The sequence below is a fragment of the Pinus tabuliformis genome, chromosome 2_2, assembly GCF_031772625.1.
Source record: "Pinus tabuliformis cultivar Carrire ecotype Pingquan chromosome 2_2, CPIR1, whole genome shotgun sequence".
NCBI lineage: Eukaryota > Viridiplantae > Streptophyta > Pinopsida > Pinales > Pinaceae > Pinus > Pinus tabuliformis.
In genome coordinates this window covers 1037348070-1037371557 of record NC_142300.1, presented here as the reverse complement: position 1 = coordinate 1037371557, position 23488 = coordinate 1037348070, and the positions used below count along the sequence as shown (strand labels likewise).

The 23488-nt window shown below is 34.4% G+C and overlaps 1 pseudogene; it reads left to right on the top strand.

Annotated features, from left to right (window-relative positions):
• Nucleotides 1-18409, top strand: part of LOC149196914 (protein IQ-DOMAIN 14-like) — a 58067-nt pseudogene extending 39658 nt beyond the window's left edge.
• The last annotated feature ends 5079 nt before the right edge of the window (nucleotides 18410-23488 follow it).

Sequence of the window (23488 nt, the reverse complement as noted above, 5' to 3'; positions counted from 1 at the left end):
GGTTTCGATCTGATCAAGAGGTCAGTTCACGTAGGGTGGTATATTTTATATGATTTCAACATTTAAAGCTTTCTTGTCACCTTATTTCTTATCATTACCCTTTCCTTGTTCGTAAATTGCAGGAGTGGAAAGAAGAAAGATATACATAGCAATGTTCAGAGTATAATGGGAAAAGAAGGAGAAGTTCCAATTTCTGAAGTCATCTAACAAAAACGCGCAAGAGGCGAAAACTGGCACCAGGGAAGCCCGGATCAAGAAACGGAGGCAGTTTTCGATGCGTGATAATCGTTGGGAAAAACCCCTTGAGAAGGAAAGCCTCTGAGTGTTTAGTTGTCTGAAAGCCCGAAAAATTGTAGGAAAAAGTGCTAAAGGCTAAAGGCAAAACTCGAGCTCTAAAAACAGTGGTATTTATCAAGGATATCCTTAAGTGGTATGTAAATTTCTCCCAAATGCACAGCATCTACAGACCAGCTGGAGGCAAAAGGCTGAAGAAAGAGTAGAGTCCATCAAGAGGTTAACCAAGTTGAATTGGGATTCTTACTGGCAGTACTTGGTTAAACCACACAGTCAATGCATGACTCTCAAATGCCTCACTAACTCTGCCGAGAAGATAGCGCCAGCGCTTGCTGATTCTGTTTTTGCAGGACAACTAAAGTCGGAGGTTGGCCAACCAACTCTCCTCAAGTTGATGCTGAATGCTTGCAACCACAGAGAACAGATACATAGATAGTAATTTCTAGATTCAGTTTTAGTTTTAGTTTTAGTTTCATTTTTGCCTTAGATGAGGACGGTCATTTAAACCTCCTCCTATATTTTTGTAATAAACTATTTTTAGAATTTAGCTAGTAGTATTTCAACCCTTCTCATGCATTTAGAGAAGGGTCCTGAAATTTTTCAAAATGTTTCCTCAAAACATGCATTTCTGCACCCTCGGAAAAGGTTTTGATGAATGAATGGAACAAGATTTATTGATATCTGTGTTTAATATCTGCTACTGAAATTGCACTTTTGTACTCTTAGTAGATGTTGAACTAAGAAGAGATAAATCATTATTGCTCAGAAGCTCATGAGTAGAACTTGTTATCAATGGTACTTTTATCTCTTAATGATTTCTGCTTATGTGTTTAAGTGATATTTATGTTCAACTATTTATATATGAATGCTTGAATGTTTGAGTTATCATTTGGCACTTTTGTATGGTGATGACTATTCTATTTATGCTTGATATATGAATAACTTATTATGCGATATGCTTTTCATAACTGTTTCGGCTAACTTTTTATACGAAACGGTTCATCTTCATTTAATTCTTTTCTCATAGCGATTGAATGATCTTTATTACCAATTGCTATTAGAAACTATTTTAGATCGCATAATTGAAAGATTAAATCCCGAGTTAGTTTTAGAATTAGATATTTCTGTTTATTAGAATACAATTGCATGTTGTTAGATTAGATTTAGAATAAAAACATTTTACTTAGGAATTATTAGGAAAGAAATATCAATTCTCAACACACACACACACCTTGGGAAACTGGTCCCATTATCCCCAGTCGGACCCACCATTCCAAACTGAAAAGGAGTTGCTAACCAAGGTCTGGACCGGGTGGGTATCCCCCTTGTTGTAGACCTGATTTTCAGGGCTTCAAGAGGTTATTACATTAAGATCGTGATGCCATATATATCATACTAAGTTGGATTGGTATATGAAAATGGTTAGGGTTATGACATTCAAGTATGAGTTAATATGTTATGATACTAGGTCATACTAATCCAGACTGACTGTTCATATGTGATTATTATGTATGAATGACAATTGTTTATGAGATTATGATGTGAACATGTTAGTTAGTTACTGGTATGGATATCATGATCATATTTGTGCTTGAGCCGATGTATTGTAAAGTTATGTTGTACTAACTAGATTGATTTTATAGACAATATAGCCTCCCCTGAGATACATTAAGGTATGAGTTTTCTTATGTCATATATTTGGTGCTTGATTGTTTGATTATGTCATCTATTTTGTGTTTGAGTGTTTGGTATATATTATGTCATATAGTTGATTTATCTACCATGGTACATTTATAGTTTGTTGAATGTTTGATTAATTGCATGATATGAGTATGTGTCTGTAAGATTGGATGAAGAAATGATCTTGTTTTAAGATGTTCATACTAACACATATGTGTTGAGACAGTTGATATTTACTTGAGTGTAGTAGGTGGAAGTCGTAGCATTATGTCTAATGACTATGAGTTGACTATGGATTATGACATGATTGATAGTCTTGGTAAAGGTTGATTTCAAATTGATAGATATGATTGTCCTAAAATTTGGAACATGTGATTGACATGTTTGAGTAGTTGCAAGGAAACATGCTTGGTATTAGCTTGACAAGGTAATAGTTGATGTGTTTATATAACTAACAGTTTGGTGATGCGACAGTGCATAGTAAGTCTCGATTACAAAAAGGTAAAAAGGTAAGTGAAAGGAATTGGGCAATAATTCCTTTGGCTATGTTTGGAAACCCTAATTCCAAATGAATGAGTTCTTTGCATATAGGAATTCATCTTAACCTTGATTTCGTCTAACATTATGTGGATATGTGCTAGACTCAGGACCATGTACTTGATAGGTATATTAGCTAGTCTCTAGTTACAAGTGGATCTTTCAAGGGAATTGGAGTCCCTTTAGAGATGGTGTGGATGTGTTATGTTGCAAGGTAGTGTGCTTGGCATAAAAAGGTAAGGTAACCTATGTGTTGTTATGTTTATTGATGCACTGAAAACTATGTAATTATGGTAGTATGATGTAGGGGATTACATGCCAAAAGAGACTGCCATGAAATATTGAAGAAGGCTCAGGTTGAGCTTTCTTTTGGAAGCACTGGGAACCATGGGGATTGAGTCATGGTGTCTGTTGTTAGTCTTGTTCTTTTGGTATTATGTGATTTGATTGTGCCTAATTTGCAGTTTTGTTATGTCTAGTGCATTATCATGTCACTTTGTTTGTGGTGTCGTATTGTTATTAGTTTTCATGGCTTTCTTCTTGTTTGTTTCTTGTGCTTTCATTTTAAGTTTTCAGTCTTGGGAATTGGTTGGGAAAGAGGAAAATTAGTGGAGCTCAGAGAGATCTAAATGAAATCCAGTAGGAAATGTAAGACTTAAATGAATCTAGAGCATGTATAAAGGAGGTTGAAGGAAAGAGTATGACAACTAGGTGGACTGGTTAGGTCCATTAGTGTAAATAGATGATCGCAGGACAATCATAGGAAAGGTAATCAAGAAACATAAGGTGAATGGATTCGAGGCATCATATGTCTTGGATATGTTGGGAACTGTCGTTCTCGATGTTGCACACAAAAAGGGAGTTCTCTTAACCTTTACCTTATGATATCTAGTAATTACATTATGATCATGGTTATGATGATGTCTATATGTGTATAATGTATGTATGCATGTCATGTTTAACAAGGTCATCATTGATCATGGTTATTTTAAGCTAATGTTTATATGTACATATGTATGTATGTATGTCGTTGAATAACTAGATCATTGTTATTTTATGTTGATGTTTATATGTATGTATGTATGTCATTGACTGACTAGATCATTGTTATTTTATGTTGATGTTTATATGTATGTATGTGTATGTATGCATATCGTTGTCTGACATGATCATGATTGTTTATGGTGATGTTTATGTATGTGTATGTATGTATGCATGTATATATGTCACTGTCTGGCAGGTTCAGGATCATTCTTGTGGAATAATCTTTCTTATGTAGGTGAATGTCATGAAGAGGTTCCTGGTATTACGATGAATCAATTGGGAAGAGTAACCCTGACAAATATATGAGGTCAATATCATGTGGTTAGGGGTTGATATTATGTGATTATATTATGTCTATGTTATGGACATGCTATAACGAGGGATATGTTGGGAGCGGGATCCCCCAAGGACAGTTTTGGGGCTAAAAGCCCATGTTTGAGTCAAATTTTGTAATAAACTTGTAAAGACTTCGCATTTTGTGGTCGTGGAGCACAAAGGTTTCATGTTTCATAAAGGGTAGTCCACCCTTAGTTTTGTAAAGTAAAGTCAGCTGTAAGAGATCTACCCATGGTCCGCAGATCATGGGATTGTATAAAAAGAGCTAAGCTCTAAGTAGTTTTAGAGAGACACAATGGAAATCATGTAAAAGAGTTGTAGCTTTGAAGTAAGAAGTCTTAGTATTGGGTCGTAGTGTAGGTAGAGGCTCTACAACTGAGTGCGCAGAGGCCTAGGGTGGAAGTCTAGAGCTGAGTGCGTGGACCCCTGCAGTTGTGTCCGTAGGGTGGACAGAGTCTGTAATCACTTGGAAGACATCAATAAAGAGAAGTATTATGCAATTCCTATTTCTTGTTCCGATTAATTCATCTTGTCATTTTATGTATGAATTTCCTTTATAAGGCTTATGTGATGCGCAAATGTGTATAATTATGTTGTATAACTTAACGCAATCAAGAATCTCTGTTTACCCAATGCTAACTATGAGCATCTAATAAGACAAGTAAGATTCTTAAGATAACATGACAATCTGTGAAATATGTTGCCTTAGCAGCGCGAAAGTGTCTAGATCGAGGGTTAGGGCTGCACGAAGGTCAATTGTACCCTTTTGCGGAGGTATTGAAGGACGAAATATATGACTCGTCTGGCAAGCGCTAGAGCAAAGTGACCTGCGTGAAGGCAGGAATAAGACGAATAAACTAACATCACAACCATCTCAGGTCCCCTCAAGCCAACAAATGATTCCGTTGCCAGGACCAGAATCTGCATAAGAGATGTGTGATGTCGTATCACTAGAGTCCAACTAAGAAAGAGATCAGACATTGGTTGGATAGGAAGATCCACGAATTCAAGGTGCAAGAGAACAAAAACCCGTGACTAACAAAGGTATAGTGGTCGGATAGATACCTATACACAGAGGTCCACAAAATCTTTTTTTGCTCCTTTTCAATTGAGCTATACAAGTGGATCACGAACCTAGCAGATAGCCAAGGAAGGTGGAAACTTGACGGTCCTATTTTTTGGACCCCAGAGCTAGTAGAAAAATTTGAAGCATCTGAGGAAAAGATTGCCCGTGCTATCAATCATTGGCTCGATCATGTCATAGGAGGATTTGTGACTAAATTCGTAGTCAACACCTCAGTCAGCTACAGTGAAATGGAGCGGCGCTTTCTCAAAGGACCACGAGGTAAGTACGTGAAATCTTTGAATACCTGGATTAAAATGTTATTGTGTGAAAAACAGGTTATGTAGCTACCTTGACGTTCGGAGCTACATGAAGTGGAAATATTTACAAGAATGAAGGAAAAAGGGGTCCTAAATGTAGTCCATTGATTTCAGCTTCGCGAGGTGACGAAGAAGGGATAGCATAGGTTTCTCCGCGAAGTGCTATTCAGTTAATAAGAAAAGGATTCTTGAGAATAACACCTCTACCCACACCACCTACAACATCACCACCATCATCTGTGACTTAGCCCATACAACCTCCACCTCCACTGTAGTTTAGTATGGCAAATTCAGTGAAGTTTCCTTTGTTCAAAGGATTGGGAAATGAGGACCCAGATCAATTATGGTTTGTTGTGAAAGCTATATGGGAAGCTCAGGGTGTTACAGATGATCACCTAAAGAAGGTGACATTGGTTAGTGCTCTGCAAGATCGCGCGCTAACCTGGTATATCAAGTACTCGAATGATAACCCAAATGTTGGAGTGGAAGACATCCAGACAACACTGAATAGAGAATTCAGTAGGCCTAAATTGAGGCACAGTCGATTGTGGGATTCAAGGAAATCGTGATGCAACCAAGCAAGACACCTTGGGAATTAGACCACAGATTAAAGTGTAAGATCCGTGAAGCTAACATGAAATTAACAGATGGAAAACATCGCGAATGGTTTGTGGCTTCTCTCTTGCCACACTTAAGGGTTGCATTGTCACAACAGAAAATAACAACTCAGGTGGAGTCCTTGGAAATCACCATGAGACTGCATGAAACACCGATGCAGGATCCAAATGTGGGGGTTTAGTAGATCCATGCGCAGTTGAAGAATCTGTGGCTTGAGATGCAAAGACTGAAGTAGGACAGAACAGTTCGAACCGAGGTGCATGAAGAGGTATGGTGCCTGAAATGCAAGAGTCAAGGATATGACAAATGTAATGTCCCCTAATAATAATAAGAATAATAAATAATAAATAATTTAATATAATATTAAAATATAAGGAAATAAATGATAAACAATAAAGAAAAGGTAATAATAGTAAATACATAATAAATAATGAAGAAAATATAATAATAATATATAAATAAAATAATAAATAACAATATTAGAGTTATAAATAAATATAAATATAAATAAACTATAAAAATAGTAAAAAAAAAAAGTAAAGTTAACAAAAAGTACAATAATATAAGAAAGAGTTAAATTAAGAGAACTATAAAAATAGTAAAAATAAGTAAAGTTATCAAAAAGTAAAAAGGAATAAAGTAATAAAGAATTATATTAAGAGAATTACTAAATTAAGTTAAACTTAAAATAAAGAAATAAAAGTTGCATGTTGACACATGGAGTGTGTGCATGCATTTCCCCTTACAATGTTTGCTCTATTTAATAGATGGTGAGGAAGATGAGATATCATTCCATGATTCCATCATCCATTCTCTTGGGAGAAAATTGTTGTGAGACAAAGGATTCCCTGGCAGTAGTACGTTAATTGAGGGCTCGAGGGTGGCCAGTTGTAGAAAGATTATATGCAACTAAACCTATGGTTGGGTGAAGAGTTGTCCCCAAAACTTTGTTGCGGTTAACAGGATTCAAATAACGTTCAACTCCGAAATCACAAGTAAGGAATATCATCACCACAGGTAAGTTGTTTCTGCTCACATTTCTAAAATTCGATGTTAAATCGTTGATAAATTGTGTATTGATTATAAATCCCATAATTGATCTAATTAATTGCATGTTTTAATTTCAGGGTTGTTACATATGGTATCAGAGCAAGTTTCAACTCTGGGTGACCTCTAAATATAAGTTAATAAAAAAAAATACAAAAGAAAAATACTTAAACATGGTACAAAGATGAATTTAGTCAAAGTGAAATAAGAGAAAAATACAAATTTTAAACTTTTTTTTTTTTTTTGTGTTAGAGGCATTCAAAGTAATGTGTATATATATAGCATTTATTGTATAAATTATTAAATAGATATCATTTCTTTGTTTTAAGAAAGTAGAAAAACTTTTTAGTTCAACTATTAAATAGAGAAAAGACACTTTTTATTTGCATGTATACACACTTTACAATATGTTAACTTGTACACACGCTCTACGATATCTCCATATAATATAGAGTACGAATAACATGTACTTCAAGGTAAGGGAATGATGGAACCACTTAAATTTTAGCTCTATGGGTTAAGATATCCTATAAATGGTGAAGATACAGTAAGATGAACCGTTTGTTTATTTTTCTCTTCAAAGAAACCTTAAAAGGAAAGGAAGATGTAGTGAATCTGGGTGCCTGAGCTCAAACATATTGATAGTTTCATATTATAAATTATAACTTTTCAACAGTGAGAATTGTTTAGATAATGTAATCAAAAAATCGTTTTCAACGGTGAGAATTGGATAGATAATGTAATGTAAATATCGTTATCAGCAAGTATTAGCATTTTCAACAAATTTTCTAAATTTGTTTAAATTATTAAAAGCAAGGACTTAAAGATGACACATTCATCGTATGAAAAATCTTGCGTGGCTGCATGAGGAAAAGAGAAAACTAAAAATAAATATTTTACTTCGATTGTGACGTGAAAACTGAAGAGGTCGCCCACAAGGACATCGACGACTGCAAAAAGCTATTTAATTTATATTAAATTTAATTATTAAAATAAAAAGAGCTAAAATAAAATATGTAAATATAAATCTATTAATTAGCTCGAGATATTAATCCACTGACTTCGGAGGAAACACTAAAATATATGTAACTTAAGATACGAAGATATTAATGGATCAATCCTGAGTGGCGACACAAGAATATCACTTACATGACCCTCATCAATTGAGTTAACAAACTATTCAACATTCAATATTAGTTTATAAATGATGAATACAGGATTAAAGATTGCATCATTACGATGTATTGACGAATTTCCTTGAAGGTTTAACTATTTTAAAACAACATGCATAATTTAATTTCATTGCATTTAGGTGTTAGGAATATTGATTACATGATTGTATATTTAGATGTTTATAACTAAAGGTTTAATATAGATAGTTGCACTTATAAATTAAAATAATTTAGATAATAAGTGGTGATTAAAATTTTTGATTAAATAAATATTTATGCAACTAATGGATTTTCCAATTGTTGTGTCATTTTTTTTATATTCTTTTGAATATAATAATGATGTTTTTATTTTTATAATTTCTACATCATTTTAAAATTAAAATTTTATAATTATATATAAAAGTCCAGTTATCTAAACTAGTTTCCATGCATTGATGCAAGCCTGTATTAAAAAGCTTTGATGATCTTGGAGTTTAGTCCAAGTTTTTATAATATAAATAAATTTATTTATTTAAGGGTTTATTGTCTTTTATATATTTATATGCATGTGGTTTATGTATGAGGAAAATTGATGAGAAATATTTTCATCTGCATGATATGACTGTATAAAAAATAAAATAAAAAACATTACTAAGTAAATTTAATTTTATTATATGGGAAAATTATAAAAGTTTAAATGATATATTAACTTGATAGTATGATATTTGATCATTATGTCATTATTGAATTGGATAGGTGGTTGAGGTTAGTGCACACCTATTGTAAAACATAGGGATATACTGATATGTCCAAAACAAAAGAAGAAGAAAAAATGACACCTTTATATATGCTCCTATAGCATGATGATTTTCGTAAAGGTGATAATGAAATTATGGTGGTAGAGGAGTAGTAACAACATTTCCAAGTGTAACAATTTTATGCATTTAAGATAGGAGGAAAAGAAACCATAATAATATTCCCATCTTTGAAGCTAGTAGAAATGGGATATTAGGAAACTAAGACTATTGGAGAAAATAAAAACATATTTATGAATATTTGGTATGAGGAAGTGAAGGAGTGATTATATCAAGAAAAAAGTTATCTTAAGGATACAGATGAGTGGATTTATCAACATGATTGGTAACGATCAAAGTGATGAGCTATATAATTTAGAAGTGTCAAGGTATGAACTTGTGAGCACTTTTATTTGGTGACAAATGACAAGTGATAAAATAGGAAATGTTTCAAGGATAATGATTGTTTAACTGTTGGAAAAAGAAATACGGTATGTAGACTAATGAGAAAACACCGAGCATGAAGCCGAGGAAGAAATACAGTTGGAAATCCTATAATGATGCTTTGAGAAGGATTACACATCAATTGACAAAAGAAGTGAGAATCAACTAATAAAGGGTGTACTTGAATAAATGTCACTTCGAGTGGAATGATGATCTATTGTTACTTCATATAAAATAACTTATTAGTGTGACATTAGTATTGGAAGAAGTTATTTCCAAACACAGTAGGCATACCAAATATTTCATGGATGAAAATGGTGGTAGTGGTTCCAATCATTTCAAATTCTAAACTAAAGATTTAACAAGTGATAATTAAAGTGGAAGAATCCCTAGTCAACTTGAAGATGAGTGAATCTATGATAAAAGAGATCAAGAGGGAACTTGATGAGATAAGAAAATATTTTAGAATGAACAATGACAATTATGTGAGTGATGGCTAGATCACCAAGGGACAACAAACTATCATGCAGGTGGATTAAGCATGACATGAGGCTTAAATAAGGATGACCTAGGTTATGTGTCCCATTTGGATAAGAAAACTATGTATAGTGTTCATGGAATTTTAACTTAATATTAATGATTTAAATGATTGTACAAATAGTAATATCTTAACAATGAATTTCACGAAAATTTCCTTAGGGAAGGAAGAATATTTGACGAGAGAATAAGGCTCAAGATGATGAGGCTCATTCGAAATTTAACAATGTACTTAGATGAGTATGCCTATGGTGTAAATGGTCAACTTCCTAATAGAAAGAACAAGAAATGATTATTGAAAAGTAATTGGTATCTTGATGAAAACATGACACTAATAGTACTGATGAGATAACATATATCCTAGATGGATGTTGAATAATCTTATTTCATAGTTGGTATTCAATGTTTATACAAGCAAATGAAATTGATTTTCTGATGAATCGTGATAAGAATGTTTATAGTGTATTATTCTATATTTGATAAAGTATTGAGATTATTCTCATATTAATGATGTTTCATGATATAATGGTATGAGAATAATGATGCACATGTGGTTCTTATTCATTTAGTTTGATATGATAATGATGTTGTATGTTCATGATGGATATAATGTGGCATAGGGATTACGATGTTGTAATATGAGGTATTTTGACATGTGGTTCATTTATTTGATGTCATGATATGTCTTTGATGTTCATATGTTGATGTTATAACTTATGAGGATATTATGATGTGAAGCATGTGGTAATTGCATGCATATTTTATAACATGCATAAGCATGCAATTCTTTATTATTCAAAAATGGTGATTTACAATGATGTGATGTTATCATGATGGCATGCAAGAGTTGGCATCTTGTTTATTTTCTATGATGTTATGATTATAACTAATGCATTGGATGTATGTTGAGATGTGGTGATTGACAGGAAATCCACAAATGAGCCAAGAGGGTTAGTTTATTTGATGATCTCGTAGGAGCCCATACCTACGAGGGAGAATATGTAACACCATATGGGCTGGGGACATACTCAATCAACACTGCATATGCCAGTGGTTCTTTTATCTTGTATAGCTCTTGATGGATAGCTCTTGAGGGGCCATGGGACCATCTTGAGGAGGCCAAGTGCCTGATATTGTAGGCTAGATGCCTAGTATTGGATTGGGATGCCGAAGTTTGGTGGGGGTGTAAGGACTTCGATGCCTCGGGTTGTGCACCTTAGTAGCTATGGAGGGAGTGGGCCAACCTTGCGAGATGCCCGGAGTCATTGAGTACTGTACCAGATGCCTACCTTGGGGCAGATGAGGTCTGAGTCATGTGCGAGCCTTGGGGCCAGCCTTGGACTAGGATACAGACCGGGGAGGTTTATGCCTAGTTCCGAAAGTGGGAAAGAGGACAAAGATTCCTTGAGATTTCCTGGTTGTTGTGAAAACTTTCGATGCCTGTTGGTTATACTAGTTCAGCAAGGGGTGTAGGGCAAACATGAAGTAATAAATAACTAACTAAATAAAATGTTAAATAATTCAACTTAACTTCTGGATGAAGCTCCTTAAAGAGGGGGAGTATGTAATGTCCCCTAGTAATAATAATAATAATAAATAATAAATAATTTAATTTAATATTCAAATATAAGGAAATAAATGATAAACAATGAAGAAAAGATAATAATAGTAAATAAATAATAAATAATGAAGAAAATATAACAATAATATATAAATAAAATAGTAAATAACAATACTAGATTTCTAAATAAATATAAATATAAATAAACTATAAAAATAGTAAAAATAAGTAAAGTTACCAAAAGTACAATAAAATAAGAAAGAGTTAAATTAAGAGAACTATAAAAATAAATAAAGTTATCAAAAAGTAAAAATGAATAAAATTAGAAAGAATTATATTAAGAGAATTACTAAATTTAGTTAAACTTAAAATAAAGAAATAAAAGTTGCATGTTGACACATGGAGTGTGTGCATGTGGTTCCCCTTTCCAATGTTTGCTCTATTTAATAGACGGTGAGGAAGATGAGATATCATTCCATGATTCCATCATCCATTCTCTTGAGAGAAAAGTGTTGTGAGACAAAGGATTCACTGGCAGTAGTACATTGATTGAGGGCTCGGGGGTGGCTAGTCGTAGCAAGATTTTGTGCAATTGAGCCTACGGTTGGGTGGAGAGTCATCCCCAAAACTTTGTTGTGGTTAGCAAGATTCAAATAGCGTTCAACTCAGAAATCACAAGTAAGGAATATCATCGCCGCAGGTAAGTTGTCTCTACTCATATTTCCGAACTTTGATGTTAAATAGTTGATAAATTGAGTGTTGATTATAAATCGCACGATTAATCTAATTAATTGCATATTTTAATTTCAGGGTTGTTACACCTACCTCTTTTGAGAAAGGAGGGCCAAGGAAGAGGGAAATCATGGAATGCCACAAATCAAAGCTCAAGGAAGAGGGAAACATGACATGCCACAAATCAAAGCCTCTACCCATTATCAACCAACCCAAAACCCTCCCCATCAAACCTATGTTGTAAATGCTCTAGACCCTAGTTTAAGGGCTACATTTCCAACACTTTAAAACGTTTTATGGAAACAACCTACACCAATTCAACTCTAAATATTAATATGCAGAGGAAACTCATACTCTTATGGGAAGAACAAAATAATGATATCATGGCACAAAATCTATCCCTTCCATCATTAGAAACAATAGAACCCTTGGTTTCCCTGGCCACAATCAATGGTTTGGGTAAAGTTGAAACCTTCAAGTTTCATTCACATAAGAGATGAAGCACAATGTAGCATTAAAATGTTGAAAAAGAACATAAAAAATTATTATGTTTAGCATTTTGGAAAGAAATGACACACCTACAACTTCTTAAAAGCTTAGGTAAGAAGAAATGTGCTTAACAATGATTTCAACCTTAAAAGAAAAAGTAACAGAGTTAATAATTATTCACTCTACATTACAAGACCATAGGAAAATATCAACACAAGATTTATCATTATAACTGGAGTAGAAGAAAACGAGAGTGCATGCAAATCTGAGGATGTGCCTTGCCCTTTCAAGGTTTTTGAATTCTACCAAAGTAGAGTTATGTCTTTTCTTCTCTTCCTCGAGTTAAGTTTTTAGGTCCTTAGATTCCCTCTCAAGAACTCATGCCTAGCTTTGAATTTTTAATACCAACCTCTTACATGCAACAACTTTGACCACTTTAACTCTTTCAAACCTGTTGCATATTCCCAAAACGTAAGTGTCTTTTGTCCAAATTACATCACAAAAAATTGATAAGCTTGCCAACACACACACAAGGCGCCGAGAATTACAATTACAAATTCCTATTCCCTTGAAATCTGACAAGTTAGAACTATTTAAATCACCTCCATGTTTCATAAGTACTAAAGCTAAGTTGCATAGAAACATATACACATGCAGATACCGATACACCAGATTTCTTAAAACTCAAGATCTGGATAAAGGGAAACTGTACACACAACAAACTGATACAACATTTTTTTTTCAAGTTAATATATGGATATAGAAAAACGATGTTAAAAACATGTGTCCACACTTATTAAAAACATAGAAAATTCACATTTTCAAATGTGTTTCACTACAAATCTCTATTACAAAATTTAGAAATGCAGACTGATATGAAAGGCTCATATTTGTTTGTTTTAGGATGAGGGAAGGGTTGTTTTATAAGGGAAAATTATGATTTTAGGTCCCCACACTTGGACTTTTTTAAATTTTATTTTATATTTTATGGTACATTTTGAAAAAAGTTTTTAAGGATTTGACCGTGAGACGTTTTTGGCTAGAAACAGATCTCGATTGGATCTCCAACACTTCCAAGCCTAAAATATATATTGAGTGGATTTGAACATGCAGAAACGAAGATCCCATAATTATGGTTAAAAGCTTATTAGATTCTAAGGATTAAGTAAGAAAATATATATCCTTCCTCATATTTTTTGTTAATGGTCATTATGTTAAAACTTTGAAGGCATTTCCTCATCAATAGGTTGTGTAGATTCTTAAAGTTATCTTGAAAACCAAAAAAAATACCTTGGTTCTGTAAAGAGATTAAATTCATCTTTGAGATTAAAAGGGTGATTGAATAGGAAATTCGTTCAAACATTTAATACATAATCCAAGTCACAACTATTTGATTGTTTTTACAATGTTTGAGGCTGGGATGATGGAAGAAATGGAATTGAATGACTCCTAAAAACCCATGCACAATATGTAAAATCTGAGATGACCCAAAAACCAAGAACACGAGAAAAAGCCAAAAGGATCAGCCCTTTGAAATGTTGCATTTCCTACTTTTTCTACATGCAGGATTTGTTTGTTGTAATGTTGTTGCTGAAAAGAGAATAATTTATCCCATCATACAAAACCAATGTTTTGGGCTGCAACTTGTATAACAAATTTAGATCCAGTGCAATACAAAAAAAAAGAGAAAAATGTTTGTATTGTCCAATGATCAATGTCCATTGTCAAAACTGAAGATACATGCCGAGAATATTCGTGTATTTTCCCAAAACATCTCTGAAATATACTAAGAACATCCCCAAAATCTATCCAAAACATCCTTGTAATTTTTCCCGAACATCATGGAGATGGACAACAAGTCCCTAATAAATTCCTTAGTTGTTCAAGGACATTTCCTAGGGTTCCCCATATCCCCATAGTGTCGAAACATCAAGTATAGGATTTTTTTTCGATGGGACAGGTCCCTACACATCCTAGTTGAAAATAATGTAACCATAATAATCTACAAACTAAATTCTTATATAAAACTCAAAAGGAGTAATATCCCTATTTTGTCGCATGACATCACCAATTTGTGTAAGGAAAAAAATCAATCAACCTTATGGAATTCCAAATACTTCTTCGCAATCAGATCCTCCAACCACCTTTAGAAAAAAAGTAACTTTCACAATGAAGGGGAGAGAAAAGAGAGCATTGAAGTCAACAATAACCAATTCCCAGAAGACTAGTTTAGTCAGGGTTTATAATTTTTGGAGGATAGAAATTATTTGAGAAACACATCTCACATAGCTGCACTGCATACTTCCTCTCACTTAGGTGCAACTATATTTTAACCAAGAATTGAAGTATTACCCAAATCAAATGGTTTTAGGTGTATCATCCCATTATGTGGCGCATCCTTGATATTTCAGCAAAAATTAAAGACTAATCAAGTTTACAACATTCCAAATAACTTCTCCCAAACTGTTAGACCATTGTACCATCCCCTAAAGTGATCCCTTTCCTATTGAAGGTGATCGAAAAAAGTGTATTGAACTCAATAATAACCCAAATACAGAAGATTCTAGTAGGATCACAGTTGAGATTTTGCTTTTTTGGTTGGAAGTTCTTAAAAACACACCCCCAAGGAGCTGCACCATATATTTCCTTTAACTTAGGGGAAAAAATCTAATCCAAAAGCTGCAATCTCACCCAAACCAAATGGAGGAACATTCCCATATATGGCATGATATTATCGTTTCCACAAAAAAGAAAGCCTAGTCAATCTTATGCCATTCCAAATAATCATCCCTGATGTTAACAGGGTTTGGTTTGATGGTAATGTGGGCATATTTCATATCCTTTACTGAGGTTCAAATCCTTTAGAGAGATGTTCACTAAAATGGGAATAGATTTTGAGACACAACTAAATTAGATAAAGAGATCTTCCTCAAATATTATAAGCAAGCTACACTATATTGTAATATTCTCAAGTGGACTATTTCAAGTGAATGTACAAGTCTTAGGTGACTTTGGTGAAATAGATACCCTGCCCTTGGTGACTTCATCGAAATGGATACCAAGGCATACATATTTTTAGCTAAATATATTTAAAAAATTAATTTGTAAATGTTATACTTGATCCTTATAGTACAATGAACATTCTTGATGAGAAACAAGTCGAGAATTTGGGCTTTTTGAACACCTCTTCATCAACATTAAGTGTGAAGGGCCAATGCACAAGGTGGAACCCTACCATGGTAGACTTACAATTGTTGGAGTAGATTTTGTTTTAGGTATCAAACTATAAATGGATTATTTACTTATGGACCTACTCCACCAACCATAGTGAGAAATTGATCTAAAAACCAAGATGATCACAAATTCACTCTTAAAGGGCTCGACAAACTCAAAAAACGTCCAAACCTTTGAAGAAAGGCGACATTGGTCCCACAACTTACTTGTACTATATGAAGGAAACTCCTTGTCAACAAACTTATACATTAGGGCTTTCCAACTTATAACACAATCTATCATGATATGTGTGCAAAACATCCAACAGACAAGCGCATGGAACCATACAACCAAAAAGGTAAGGATGTCTAACTAAAATTTAAAACCCAACCTCAAAGACAATATTTAGACATCATCATAGACATTGGATCCATTGTAATTACCCAAGTATCCAGTAATAAGTCCAATATAGAATCATATTAAACAAAAAGAACATATCGTGACCTCAAAAAAGGTGTCACCATAACTTGATAAGTCAATATCTGAGGATTTAATGCTCTTGGCAACAAGTTCTTGCAAAAAATAAATGCCTTTTAGTTTGGGCTACAATTTTCTTAGTTTTAGTTTCACTAATCATGATAATAATGTGTACCATTTCCAATTAACAAATATTTTTTTATTTGATTACAATGAGCAACTAACTTCCCTAGTTGTTGAAGGTGAGCCAAAGCATTACAAAGATGTAAATTTTCATTTAAACAACATGATGTTGTGCAGGTGAATTGTAGAAGGATCATAACTATGCCTTTCACTAATAGAATTATCCAAGGACAAAGACAAGCAGATGATTTCTTAAACTTACCTTGACATCTATGCTCATAGGTGTAAGCAGTTAGAACTGTATTTGCTTATAAATACTACTAAGTTATGTTGAGTAGAGGTTGTTTTGACCTTTGATATACTGTTTCCAATGTTGGGTGATTGTATTATAGCATATTTATAAACTCGCAAATTATTTCTACATAGGAATGACCATTCTTGGCTAGAGAAATAGATTTAATTTCAAAGCCTTTATACAGTGAGTATGAATTTTTGTAGTTTTTGGTGATCTTAAACATAAGTTGACATCTATACTCAGAGGTGTAAGCAGTTAGAACTGTTAGAACTGTATTTGCTTATAAATACTACTAAGTTATGTTGAGTAGAGGTTGTTTTGACCTTTGATATATTGTTTCCAATGTTGGGTGATTGTATTATAACATATTTATAAACTCTCAAATTATTTTTACATAGGAATGACCATTCTTGGCTGGAGAAATAGATTTAATGTCAAAGCCTTTATACAATGAGTATGAAATTTTGTAGTTTCTGGTGATCTATACCTGCTTTATTGTATGTTATGGAAAACAAGTTATGTTGCAGCTTCAGTATTTCATATATTCTTTCTTTCTATTATTGAAAGCATTAATTGTTTCAGTCCAACAAAAGAAACAAGTTTTGTGTATATGTAGTTCTTTTCTTAAGGAAATTCAGTTGGTTTCAATGTAAATAATGCATGTTTCTTTGTTGTCGCCTTGTTGTCCAATCATCATTTGCACTTGTCAAAGACTAAAAGACTGTTGTTTCTGAATAGTCTGAAGCTGATCATCAACAAGATTGGGACAACAACATGCTAACCAAGGAAGAAATTGAGGCTAGACGACAAAGAAAAATAGAGGTTGTTATTAAGCGAGAGAGGGCATTGGCCTATGCATTTTCTCATCATGTATGTGCTTAACTGCTGCTTGAAACTGCTAATATGCCAAATTCAACAATCTGTTTGACACATTTTGGTAAATCTTGCATGTTTACAGCTATGGAAGAATCCTCCAAAATCAGTCCAAACCAAGTTGATGGAGATTGATCCCGAGAAGCCTCACTGGGATGGAGTTGGTTAGATCGCTGGATGGCAACCATGCCATGGGACAACCACGTGATGACCATGAAGGAAAATTATAATAGGAAGCTTCAAACTATAGGTGATATTGGACAAAAATATACAGATATAGAGTTAAAGCAGCATAATGCATAATTGGCCAACATTGGTCGCATAATATCTAATCCATTTACTGAGCACAAAATTAAAGAGCCATGACAATATTTTGATGTTAGAAAGACCAAGATAAAACTCTCGTAACATCGTAGGAAGTACATATTCTATGAGAGACGATGATAACCTTATGAGCTTTCCTAGAATTCCCAACTACATGCCATCTAGAGAGTTTTCCAAAGCAAATTTCAGATCACTGAGTACTCCAAAGCAGAGGCCATGGGCTCCTGACACATAGCCTATTTCTTATAGAAGGAAAAGGATATATTTTCCCTTGTCAGAGGCTAGTTCAGGCCCATACAAGTCCACTAAGGGCTCCATGTTTCCTCATACAAGTATCAATTTGAAAGGGCTTTCAGAACCATCGAAATCAAAGAAGTTCATTAATTCTTTGAAAGATATTAATATTGAACCATACCATTCCTCTTTGACCTGGGGTCATAGAAAACATTTTAGATAAGTATTTGTGTAGGTACATGCCGCAAGAACTATAATCTGGATTGATGTAGCTAGCAAAGTAAAGGAGATATATTTTTTTTTCAGAATTACAAATGTTTGCTCTGGTGGGATGAGCTTGGAAGTTGGGAGTAGTAGCCTCTTAACATCGCAATAACTTGGGCATCACTGTTTTTATTTGGATTCACTTTTATCTGTACAGATGGAAGATAAGTCACAGGAGGTTCGATACATATTCAATTTCAATATATCTTTATGGTTCAACTTGGTTCTATTTGTTCATGGCTCACACTTAATAAATCTATCACTTGTTATCTTTGCGTGGATGGAGCTTCTCTATTGCATCGCATGGATGGAACCATGGTATGGTATCTATATCTCACATCGATGGCATAGTAATATGATCTCATAGCATCACATGGATGGCAGTGATATAGTCTCTATACATCACATCGCGTGGCATCTTAGAACAAAACTTCGCTTGGCGTTTTATTTTAGAACTTTGCTTAGCACATAATATCTTCTTCACACACACATATATGAAACTAGCTCATAAATATTAAGAATTGGCTCTCCGTTATTGCATATAGTAATGATTCTTGTCAGTGATCTAAGTAACTATGTGATGAATAGTCTGGAATGGTATCCTTGCGATGGATATAATATTTGCGGTCTGTCCAATGAATGGTGTCAAAATTATAATATCTAAGATCGGTATAATATATCTCTGCAACATGCGTGGTTCAGTTCCTCTGCGATTCATATGATATGGCCCTATGGTTTTGCAATGGTATCTCTGTGTTATATGAATGGTTGATTCCAGTCATTCTTCAGCACAGTCCACCATTATACATGGTTGCAGTATGATCAGTACGGTATCACTCAGTAATAGGGTTGTATGTTCAACGTTATTGGCATCATTAGTATCCCAATTATATATATGGCAACATTGCAGTTCTGTGGTGGCATTTATATGGTGAAACCCCTATTAACTGTATGATGAAATTTTGATATCAGTTGCATTATCCATGTAACTTGTTCACAAACAAAGTTGTGAACAAGCCTTATGAAATTTGTAATTTGATCCTCTTTGTTGGATTTTTGACGAAATCTTATGGAAGAAGAATAATTTTGGGTTTTCCCCCTTGTGGGGTTTTGACCTTGATCTCCTACCAAATCTTGGTGTCTCTATGTGTACTTATTTTTCTTCTGATGTTATTTCCATTGCATTATTGATGATATTGTTCTTTCTACATTATTTCATTTCAAAACAAAGAACAACTTTAGCCCTAAGAAATTTAACATGGTATCAGAGGTGGGCTGAAAAAAAGTCATGAATATCACCCTTTTGAAGACATCGTTGATGGAAGCAAGTAAAGATGGGGGAGACTTGAAAGAATCCTAAGATTTGAAGGAATCCCTGGGCACCCTTGTTAGGGTTTGGTGGATAGCATAAGATTAGGCTTTGAAAGAAACCCCTGAAGTATGGCTTGGAGATAATGAAGGCTGAAGACTTGAAACCCCCAACTTTCTTCTGTCGATTGATGAGAAACTAAGATGAAGAGAACGACAAGGTCAAATGAAGTGTAAGCAGAAATAATTTCTTCCACTACAAAAATCTCACTCTTCATTTTACACGATTCCAGACTTGGTGCTGCCTATGATGCATAACCCATGAAGTGTAATTAGACTAAACCTTTGTAGGTATGGAAAACCCGTAGTATTGTGACATGGAATAGAAAAACGTTTTATCAAAGGATGTGGTGCTTGCTGAATTGATTTCTATGGGTTTTGAATTCAGTGCCGAATTGGAAGCGGTAGAAGTTGTTGGGCAGTCAGTAAATGATGCCATAGATTTCATCTTGGCAGGAAATCCTGCTATTGCTATGAGAGATTGGAATAATATGAAGAATGTTCAAAATAATCTTCCCAACATTCAATCTAGAGAAGAATGTGATGTCAAAAAAAAATCATGTCTCTCGTAGTGGCCTTTAGGCAACAAATCAATCTCTGATTACAGAGAAATTCAAACCCACTGGAAGACACGATGAGTCTGGATCTATGGACAGTTGTGAAAGTTTATCTTCCAGTTATGTAGCTGGAAATGATACTAGGCAACTGCATTTGTTTCAGGATGAATTCCGTGGCAGCAAGTTTACACACTGATCCTTTACAAGACACACAACTGGATTGGGAACAGAAAGAAGAAACTCTTTTACAACAGTGCTTTGGCTATAAAGAATTGAAGTGCTTTTAGAAAGAGGCTTTGAAGGCATGGGCATGTCATCAAGACTGCCTTGTTCTTGCAGCAACTGGCTCAACCAAATACCTTTGATTCCATCTTCCTACATTATTGACTGGTAAAGTTGTCCTGGTGGTATCTCCATTAATCAGCCTTACGCATGATCAATGCTTGAAGGTGGAAATAAATCGATTTTCTGCTAGTTTCCTTGGTTCAGGGCAAGTTGACAAAAGAATTGAGGATAGAGCTGTGGCAAGCATGTATGGCATTATATATGTCTGTCCAGAGACACTTCTATGAGTAATTGGGCCATTACAGAATCTTGCAGAAAGTTGTGGTATTACTCTTTTCTATTGACAAAATTCATTGTGTGTCAAAATGGGGTCATGATTTTCGACCTGATTATAGGCGCTTGTTTGTACTTAGATAAAGATTCTAAGAAAGCAACATTGAGTCAGTAAAGCATCATATACCGATTATGGAACTTATTGCTATAGCTACACATTGTGTTCGAGAATACATTATGAATTCTCTGGGCATGAATCCAAACACAAGAATTATTCTAACACCGTTTTTCGGACCAAATTTGAGGATCTCCATGCATCATACCCAGAACACTTGTCCATCATCTTATAAAGTGTATTTTCAAGATATAATTGATAGTTATACTCGATGAGGATCCCCATCAAAGAATATCAAAGAAGGAGTTGATTTTCAAAAGGATTCTATAGACAATACCTAGGAATCTGCAAGGGAAATTGATTATGATTCAGACGAAACATCCTCAAATGAATCAAACAGTGATGATGGAGAGGATACCAATGATGATGATATCATTGCAAACACCTTTTTAGTAAAACATGGATGAGATATTTGTTAAGGTCATAGTATGACAGTCAAATACCTTGAGGATGAGGCTGATGAGCATATAGCTGAAGACTTTGGTGTGACATTTAGCAAATTTGAAGGATCCGTTTTCAAAGAATATCATGATTTAGAAACAAAAAGTGGGTCTTTTGAAACTGTATCGGGTGAGGAACACCCTATACTAGGATCCGGTCCAATATAGACATAAAAGAGACAGAAATGATAGAAACATTTCTTAGCAAGTCTGGTGTGAAGGCTGCATTTTATCATGAAAAGTGAGATGTAAGACAAGGTGATGTCTTGATTAATCATTGAAAAGGCTTCCCATTCAGAGGGAGAAAGCCTTGATGAGATTTCAACACCTATTATTATCTACGGTGGAAGATTATGATTGCAGAATGAAGAAATGTTTACGGTTCAAAATGTTGAGATGAGAGAAAGTCCCATATGGTTTTGAGCAAGCCCTCTAGTCTTCGGATATTTGGACTAATGGATTGAATGCATAGAGTTTAGGGTCTACCACATCTTCATACGTTAATACTTCTTTTTGTGATATATAGCATCCATTTATATTTCCGGTGTAAGACATCTAGGGAGTTTGCTATCAAACAACATCATCTCTGTGGTAAAAGTTGTGTTGTTGGGGATTGATCCATCAAAATATAGCAACCAGCAAGGACCCTAAGGTGCACACAGATGAATAATTAAGAATATCATTGTCTATGGGTGCTAATATGGAGGTCTGGGATATAATTATATAGACATCAGACCTTTTTGTTCAGAAGATCAAGAACTAAAAAGGAAAATATGTGATTATATATACATGTGATAGTATTTGGAGCAAGGAAAACCTAACCCACAAGTTTGTTGACAATTTGCTGGAGTTGACCTATAATTGTTCTTGATGTTATTGAAAAAGTAAAGCATGACTAGATTTTCAATACAAAATATAAACTGATAGGAACAGGGACGACTTGTGAAAGCATAAAAATTGGTATGGTTTGAAGGGACCGATCCCTTTCAAAAGTCTTAAATGTGGCAATGAAAACGAACCAGCTCATTCTAGAACCCCTTTGGGCATCCATCTTAGGAACTGATGTAGGATGTAATACTTCAGAATAATTTTTGTAGCACTAATGTGAACACTTGTATAGTGACATGGAGTTGGAGTTGGTTTGTCAAAGCCCATTGGTCTACTTTGATATTACTTACAACCTTTTTTGAAGGAAGGGCCAACCCTTTAAGTGTCCAATTTGGAGCTTCTCCCGGGTGATGCCTTAGATGCTTTGGAGTACAATGGCCACTTTAGAGGATATTATTTGATGTTTAGTTTGCACTGATGAGCGTTTAGAGGCTGGGTGATGCACCAAAACCCCTTGTTCATCACTTTCCTCTCCACCCCTTCAATCACTTATGGAGGTTGAAACCGGGTGCACTTTGGAACACTTCATTGGCTCAATTCTGCGAAGGAAAACCATGCCAATGCAAGAAGTGATTGTAATATTGATTGATCAAGATTGATGAAAAGAGACAATCATAGTACATTGGAACAATGGAGTGATTTATAATTGGACTTGTTTTACTCAAAGGTTGAAGACACAGAGCTTTCTTACTGAGCCATATAGCAGAATTGTAGTATGGGAAATACAGTGACTCTATAGAGCATGGGAAGCCCCTTCGTGTTTATGAATATCTCAACAATGGAACTCTCCATGATATGTTACACTTTGTAGATGATAGTGGTAAGAGATTGACCTGGAACTCTTGAGTGAGGGTTACACTAGGCACTATTTAGGCTCTAATTTTCCTCACTATATCTCTTGAGAACAAAAAAACAGAAAGAAGGTAGTTATTGTAAAAAACAAAAGGTGTTCCAGGAACTATGGAATTCTACACTGAGTGTAACACTCAATTATGGAGGTTTTAGGGATACCATTACTCTTAAATTCATGGTATTTTTGGCCCATATCTGAA